We start from the raw sequence: 8,844 nt of genomic DNA, 5'->3' as shown, positions 1-8,844 counted from the left end.
TACTCAGAAACACTTATATATGAGGAAATTTCTTGAGCTGGATGTGAGGATATATTACTGTATGCAGGGCCAGAGATAATGCCTGTTCCCTCAAACCAGACTAGAAAACCTCAAGATTTATGGGGCACTAGATAGAATATACAAAATAATTTCTTTCTCAGTAGCAAGGAATAATTAGCCCTAGACTGAGCATTGCTCTGGACCACCTAACAAATCTTAAAAGCTAGACCCAAAAGGATCAAACTTCCAAGTTTTTCAGTAATTTAACTTCATCCACAGCAAAACCCAAGAATATTTATAAAGTTATTACAGCATTCACCAAGATAAAATTCACAATATAAGGCATCCAATCAAAAATTTCCAGGCATGCAAAGAAGCAGGAAAATATGACTTATAATGAGAAGATAAATCAATCAAACTGACTCAGGACCAACAGATTAGAATTAGCAGATATGTATATTAAAACAATTTTTTGACTGTTTTCCAAATGTTCAAAAGTTAAATAAAGAACACATTGAATTTATGAAGATACAAACTGTAATGCCTGAAATGAAAATTACACTGGATGGAATTAATGGCAGATTAACCATTACAGAGGAAAAGATTAGTGAACTTGAAGACATACTAATGTGAATTATTCAAAATGAAACAAAAATAATATTTAAAATGAACAGCACGTCATTGAATTTTAGGATAACTTCAAGTGGCCTAATATACATGACATTTGAGTCCCTAGAGGAGAACAGAAAGAAGGCATGATGGAAAAAAATTTAATAAATAGTGGCTGAAACTCCTAAATTTGAGGAAAAGTATAAACCCACACTTTCAGGGAACACCAAGCGTAAGAAATGTGAAGAAATTTATACTGAGACACCGCTCAAAACCTGTGATAAGGAGAAAATCTTAAAGTCAGCCAAAGGGAAAAAAGAACATCTTTTGTACAGAAGAACAAAGATAAGGACAACAGTATATTTCTTGTCAGAAATGATGCAAACAAACAAAAAAACAATGCAGCGCTATCTTTAAAGTACTAAAACCGTCAACCTAGAATTCTCTACCCATGAAAATGTCTTTCAAAAACAAGGTGAAATAAAGACTTTTTCAGAGATAATAGCAGAAAGAATTCATCACCAGGAGACCTGCATTACAATAAATATTGATGTTCTTCAGGCAGAAAGGAAGTGATAACAAATGGAAAACAAAATGAAGAACCCTGGAAATGCTAACTACGAAAGTAAATATATATAATATTTTTCTTATTATTTAAATGTCTTTAAAAGGGAATCAATAAAAAGCTGAGAAAAGTAGATTAATAGGCCTGCTTTACAAGAATCTCAAAATGCAATAATGAAATAATAATAGGTAACATTTCGACCACTTATTATGGGCATGGTGTCCTACCTATATCATTTTATTTAATCCATATAACAACCCTATAATTAGGTACCATTATTGTTTTTCTATTATAAATGAGGAAAGTAAGCTGTAGGAATGTGAAATAAATAGTCCAAGATAACACATCTATTAAATGGTTGGGGTGGGCTTAAACTCATTCTGCCTGACTCTAAATCTTAAGTACTTTACCATTTTTCTACACTGCCATCTGGGAAGTAGGATATTGTATAGAACAGGCGATAGATCAAAGTGTATCAAGTAAAGAGTCAGGAGGCAGAAGTAAAGGAGTTGGCAGACAGCTTGGCAAATGTCATCAATTCCTCACACATGTAGCACAGATTGTTTCCAGTTGGGTGGTCAAGGTCACTCGTTAGCACTTTTAACTCTAATTTTTTTTTTTTTTCAAAATTGACACAGATGTGGAAAACAGTGGGTCCAGGTCTCCTTTTCTAGCTTAACAGAATTCAGAATGTGCCTTAAACAGTTATGAAATGGGGGAAAATGTATCCTTATCTGTCACGGGGAAGTGATGAATTCTCTCTTCAGGGAGCCAGCCTTTGCATCACCTCAGCCAGGTCTCTCTCACCAATTGGTTGGACTGTAGACCTAAGTGATTTAACAACTTTTCTCCTTCATTTTTAATAACAGTTGTAACATTTTAGGACATAAGATTAGCTAACTGGAAAAAAAAGTTTAAGTTTGGGTATTCTGACTTGTACTATTACTAATAATGCTGAAGTCTCATGGTAATAGTTTTAAAAATACCGTCTATGGCCATGCTACCCTGAACATATTCGATCTCGTCTGATCTCGGAAGCTAAGCAGGGTGGAGCCTGGTTAGTACTTGAATGGGAGACCACCTAGGAAGACCAGGTGCTGTAGGCATAAAAAAAAAAAAAAAAAACTATGAGTAAAGATTGGTACTTTTTAATGTTCTTATATTTTCTTACTTGCAATAAACTTTTTTTTTTTAAGATAATTGACTTTAAACAAAATATAATACTATAGTATGGGGGTTATAACACATGTAAAAGTAAATATATGGCAATAGCACAAAGGTTGGGAGGGGAGAAATGGAAGTATACCACTATAGGCTCTTAAATAAAGTGATATAATAACACTTGAAGGTAGACTGTGACAAGTTAAAGATGTGTACTATAAACCCTATAGTAATGACTAAAATAACACAAGAGTTATAGCTAAAAGCAAACAAAAGAGATGGGAATCATAAAACTTGTTTTTAAAATGGAATCATAAAAATTGTTATTCAAAGGCAGAAAAAATAAAAAAGGGAAAAAATCAGATGAGACAAATAAAAAGCAAATACCAAAATGATAAACCCAATTATTATCAGTAATTACTTTTAACGTAAATGGCATAAACACCCCAATTAAATGGCAGAGCTTGTCAGATTGGATTTAAAAAATCAAAATTCACCTATGTGCAATCTTTGTTAAAAGTAAAAGGATGGAAAAGATATACCATATTAAGGCTAATTTTGAAAAAAACTAGCTGTATTTATATCAGATAAAGTAGATCTCAGGACAAAGAATGCTACCAGGGTGGAAAAAGATTTCATAATGACAATGAGGTCAGTTCATCAAGAAGATGTAATAATTCTAAACATTCATACCCCTATACTAGAGCTTCAAAATACACAGAGCAAAAACAGAACTGTGAGGAGACATTTTCAAATCCACAAATGTAGTTGGAGATTTCAGTATGTCTTTCTCAAGAGTTGTCAGAACAAATAGAAAATAAGATACAGCAGCCTTTAACAATAGTCAACTGACTTGATATAACATTTATAGAGCAGTCCACCCAACAACAGCAGAATGTGTATTCTTTTCTAGTGTGCACAGAATATTTACCAAGATACTTCATTTTCTGAGCCTTAAAACAAGTTTTAATGCATTCAAATCTATTTAAGCCACACAAAATATCTCTGAGAAATCCTCAAATATTTGAAAACTAAAGAGCACATGTCTCAAAGAGGAAATGAGAAAGTATATTGTTTGGAATACAGATGAAAAGACAATATAATATAGCAAAATGTGTGATATGCAAGTTCCTAAAGCAAGTCTTAGGGGAAATTGTATAGCACTAAAGATCTCAAACTAATGACCTCAGTTTTCACCTAGAAAAAATAAGTAAAGTGGAAAGTAGCAGAAAAATAAGTAGGAGAAGGGATAAAATGTAGATCACAGGAGAAATTAAATAGAAAACAGAAATTAAATTAAAAAAATAAATAGAAATTAAATTTAAAAAAAAGAAACCAAAAGTTGGTTCTTCGAGAGGAACAGTTAAATGTATAAACCTCTAGCAAGACTGATCAGGAAAAAGGGAAGACACTAATTACTAATATCAGGAATGAGAGAGGTGAGACATTACTACAGCTTCTGCACTTATTAAAAGAATAATAAAAGGAATATTATCAATGATTTTATATTAACAAATTTGACAGCTTAGATGAAATGAACAAAGCTTTGAGTAACCTGAAATATAGATACTCTTCAACCTTAGATATTACTATTTAAAGAGATATTATGAAATTAAAAAATCTGACCATGTTTCTTTTATTTTCTTGCTTTACTGGAGAAATTAATATAAAATTTAAAAATCTCCAAGAATAATGTCTTCAGATAACCCTATTTTACTGTTACATAATCAGTTTTTAAAGAATCCTTGGAGAGGTACTTATAAGGATTCTTTCATTGTAAATGATAAAATATCTTATTTTAAAATGTTGAGCATAAGTCTGGAGGTAGGAGTTTCAAAGGTTTATTCAGTGACTCAGCCATGCAATTCGTAAGGTCTCTAGCTTTCCCTTGCGTACTTTTTTCCCCTACTGTTCTTCTGAATATTATCTTGAATCTTTACGGCTTGTCCTCTCGTAATTGCAAGAAATATGGCTGCCACAGTTCCAGGTACTGCCTGTACATAGCCCACTGGCTAGTGTGGTGGTTGCCCCCAAGACCAATCCAGGTTCTGTGATTTGCTGGGAAGACTTGCAGGAGTCAGCACAATAGATTTATTATAACGAGAAGGTACAAAGCAAAATTAACAAAGGGAAAAAGGCAACAGAAAAAAGCCTAAAGGAAACCAGGAACAGATTTCCAAGAGTCCTCTCCCACTGGAGTCACATAGGATGTGCTTAATTACCTCAGCAATGAGTTGTTACAACGCATATAAAATGTCTATGAGAAGACTCGATGCTCATGGTTTTTATTGGGGGCTGATCATGTGCGTAACTCAGAATAACGTGCACCAAAATTCCACACTCCCCAGAAGGAAAGTAGATGTTTATCATAAACCACATTGTGTACACAGTTTAGATATAGTGGTATACTCTTATGAGTTCTGGGAATGATGGGAACCCTCCTGAAATCTAAGTTCCCAGACTCTAGCCAAAGGCAACTTGGCCATCAGGCCAGCTATGTTAACCTTTTTCTGCATAACAAGGTAAAGAATAAAGATTTTTCCTTTCATGTATTTTTTATTAGGAAGAAAATCTACCCTGGTTTTCCTATCACTAAAATCTGTCTCAGGACCATTAGCAAGGTTGGGTTGTTGTCTAAAGCCTCACAGCAGTGAAGCTGAGATGTTTAACATCTGGAATTTCCAGCCTTTATAGTAGAGACAGATTCTGCAAAGAAAGGACATTGATTGGGAGATAATGGCTGTTCAGAAGTTGAATGTTTTTCTGACTCATAATTGTAATCCTGGTATTTTTAAGAGTAAGGTGCTAAGAGATATATGGCTAGGAAAAGTAAATACCATGGCCATTTACTATTAGGATGAAGGATAATAGTAGCAAATTTTCAGTTATTTAGTTTTTGTTGTATTCTAAAGTACAAGACAAATTTGTATACAAATTGTTTAAGACAAAATTTTTATCAATAAACTGAGCAGGAAAACAAAGTCATATATTACTTCCATTTAGAAACAAAACCAAATAACCACAGTCTAAATTGCTCATATAATTGATTCATTAAAAGACTTGCTCTTTATTATAATATTGAAATTTTACTGTAACATAAGTATTTTTGTCTACACTATTATAAAAGTTGATTTTCCAAATTGATAAGATACTGTTCTTCAAAAGACATTACCTTATTTACCATAAGAATTTTCATCATTTCTCAGTGAAGTTATTATTTCTTCATTTGACTTTAAGAATTTCCTTACTTTTGATAGAATACTTTTGCCATGGTCAATTAAACAGTCAAGTCGAAAACCAGTTGGAATTATCAAATGTAATCACTTTCAGTTTTTGCAGTGAAACAAAAGCCATCAGAATTCATTTCTTGGCATGAAGGTTGTGCTTTGTTGGTCATGGATTAAAACAGAACAGTCCTGTAATGGAGAATGTAAAACTTGATCATCCAGGAATCTCAGTACAAAAGGAATGTTCTCAATTCCAATAAGGAAGGTATTGTTGATTTTGGAAATGCCTCTAACATCAGACTCCTAGACGTAGGTTGAGGTTAAGAAAGCTGAAATGCCCATCACAAAACAACAGATGTAAAAATTACATTTGGTTTTTGAATTAAGAAAAAACCTGATAGGAATGTAATTGCACTGATTACCTCTAAGATGTAATTAATAGAAATAAGAGATTGTCCAAGTTCTGATTATTCACTGACAAATTCAAATCTGCTACTGAACTATATGTTTAGTACTAATATATACTTTAGAACACAGTTTGTTTTTAGCTGTTTTTTAAAGATCCTAAGAATTAGTTGATTTATTCATTGTAGATTTTAAGACTGACTGTCATACTCCTCCAATTGGAACTAACAACAAATTTTGTTAGTCTAAGTGAAATTTTAGAAGAAGCCATATGCTATTGAATTGATTTGTTTTCTCTAACTGAATACTTTTAAGTTATGACTGAGTCCCTAACAGTGGAGATGCAGAAATTACATAGTGACTATGCTAATAAAATCTGGCAAGTTGTTTTTAAGTTAAACAAAATGGTCAAATATTATCAATTTCATATGAGTCAACCTGATAGTTGGGTGTATTTCTACAACACAGGTATAAAATATTCTTAATTATTCAGTAGAATATTTGTTAGTTAACTCTGTTTTGATCCTCACTTTCATTCCCTGCTGTCTGTCAACCTTGAGAGTTATTACTTGTAATAAGCAGGAAGCAACTTGTCAGAAAATGACTAATATATTAACTTGCATTCATTTTAGTATTTTACAGACAATATAATATTATACTTGGAAACATATTAGAGGTCAACTAATGCCACCCCATTCACCTAATATAGGAAAATATTACATCCCGCACATATAGTTATGTCCCTCTGCTTGACCACTTTAGAATATTACCTCAATAGTTTCTCTTCTAATTTAGAAAGTCTGTATCTTGAACTGAAAGCTACCTAATTTTAATTCATTTTATTGTGAGAGACAGTCATTAAAGATTTAATCTATAATACATTGTCAGGTATTATAAATGCTATGAATAATTATATAATTGATTAATGTATGAGAGACAGGAAGTGGGTGATGCTCCTATTTTAGAGTGGGTGGTCAAGGAAAGCCTTTCTGCTAGGTAATAATTGATGAAGAGCTGAATAGAATGAGGAGGCCATGTGGATCTTTGAGTCAGGAGCATTGTAGACAAATGCTAGGAATTGGGTCACTGTGGCGGAAGTTGTGTGTGTTGACTGAAGAGGAGAGTGAGTAGTTGAAGTAAAAAGGTAACCTGGGAGAAAATCTCATTGGGAGCTGTTAGCTGGAGTGGGGATTTGAGATTTTACTCTTAAGTGTGATGGAAGTCTTGAAGCAGAGGTGGCATGATTAGATCTCCATTTAAAAAGGATCACTATAGCTACTGTCTTGGGAATAAACTACAAGGGGGCAAAAGAGGAAGCAAAGACACCTACTATAACTTTATCATCATAGTTTTCTAGACTTTCACGGTCCAATATGTTAGTTACATGTCACACATGGCCACTTAAATTTTAATTAATTAGAATTAAATAAAATTAAAAATTTCAGTTCCTCTCTTGCCCATTAATGAACCATCTTGCTGAGTCATCCATTTCTCCTTAAGAATAGAATTTTCTTAATCTTGTATTTCCTATACTTTCTATTTGAGTACTACTATCATAATCTCTGCATTATCTTAATGCTGTAATATTTTTTTAAATATCTAATTTTTATGTTTCAATTTATTTATTTAAAAAGAAAATCTTAGACCAATATTGTTTCCTTAAGTGGAAACCAGTAAAATGTTCCTAAGTTGAAGGTAAGTACAAAAGTTAATAATACCATTAGGATACATGAAAACGAAATAATGTTATTAAATATGAACCGTGATAGGGTGGCCTGCCCATGCAGCAGTGCTCGAAGCTTTGGATGTGTATGTTTGTTAAAAAAATGGAGATTAGCAAGTACAACAAACAAACTAACACTAAACTGGAACTTTCTCCATGACCGAATTAGAAATATTGAAAGAGAAAAACAGAAACTTGCTTATTGTGGAATTCAGTTTTCTAAAATTTAGCTGCAGAAATTCTCTCTCAACCACTAGGATTATCCTTAGAAAAGCTCCACCTTAAGCCAAATGTAATAATCAGAGATGTTAGAAAAGAAGTTTCGGAATATGGAACTGTGATATGGTTATAGGAGTTGGGTCTTTTCACCACCTTGTTTCCACTTCTCCTAAGAAATGAAAGGCGTCAGGATATGGAAGGCTTCCAGAATTGTGTCTCTTCCCTAACTGTATTTTAATGCAGTTTCAGCATGTTTACTTACTAAAACAGCAAGCAATGCCCTTTTCTTCTTTAAGTTAAAATTTTCCTTTGTATTAGATATTTAAAAGATCAACGAGCTTGAATTTTCCTTCTTTATCTGTAGGTTAAGCCTATCTCAGGCTAGCGTGCTTGCAAATGTAGCCTGCATTTTCCTTTTCTTTATCAAATTTCCATCTGTGAGCTGCCAGAAAGACTAAAAAATACAGTTTTTAAAAAATTTATTCATCAAGATCTCTCACTAATCAAATTTTTAATAATAATAATTAACATATATTGAGCAATTATTATGTGCCAGGCACATGTTCAAAGACTATTGCATGTATTAATTCAGCAATCCCCATTTTTCAAATCAAGAAATCAGTCTGCCTATTAGCTCAGTTCAAAAGCCAAACTTTTCTTTCTTTTTTTCTTTTATCCTTCCTTCCTTCCTTCCTTCCTTCCTTCCTTCCTTCCTTCTTTCCTTCCTTCCTTCCTTCCTTCTTTCCTTCTTTCCTTTTCTTTTGCAGTGTGGCATTAGAGAGAAAAAGATATTCTATAACTTGTAAAGGTTTTACAGCATGACTAATGAGAATAAAAATGCTTTTATTTCCTGTTTTTGAAGATATTTTAAAAAGCTTCCTACTGGCACTTTTGACAAGTTAATTTATTCTATAAAGTTATGAGCAGAAACAAAC

At 32.8% G+C, this 8,844-nt stretch overlaps 1 protein-coding gene and 1 pseudogene across 1 annotated transcript in view; both read left to right on the top strand.

Moving 5' to 3' along the window:
- PTPN13 (protein tyrosine phosphatase, non-receptor type 13) overlaps nucleotides 1–8,844 on the top strand; it is a 176,472-nt gene that overhangs the window by 15,743 nt on the left and 151,885 nt on the right. The gene's annotated exons all lie outside the window — the stretch shown is intronic.
- LOC111737340 lies at nucleotides 2,162–2,280 on the top strand (annotated as a pseudogene).

This window comes from Pteropus vampyrus, unplaced genomic scaffold, assembly GCF_000151845.1.
Source record: "Pteropus vampyrus isolate Shadow unplaced genomic scaffold, Pvam_2.0 Scaffold25, whole genome shotgun sequence".
Lineage (NCBI taxonomy): Eukaryota > Metazoa > Chordata > Mammalia > Chiroptera > Pteropodidae > Pteropus > Pteropus vampyrus.
Note: the sequence above shows the minus strand (reverse complement) of the source record. Positions and strands in the feature narration are given on the sequence as shown.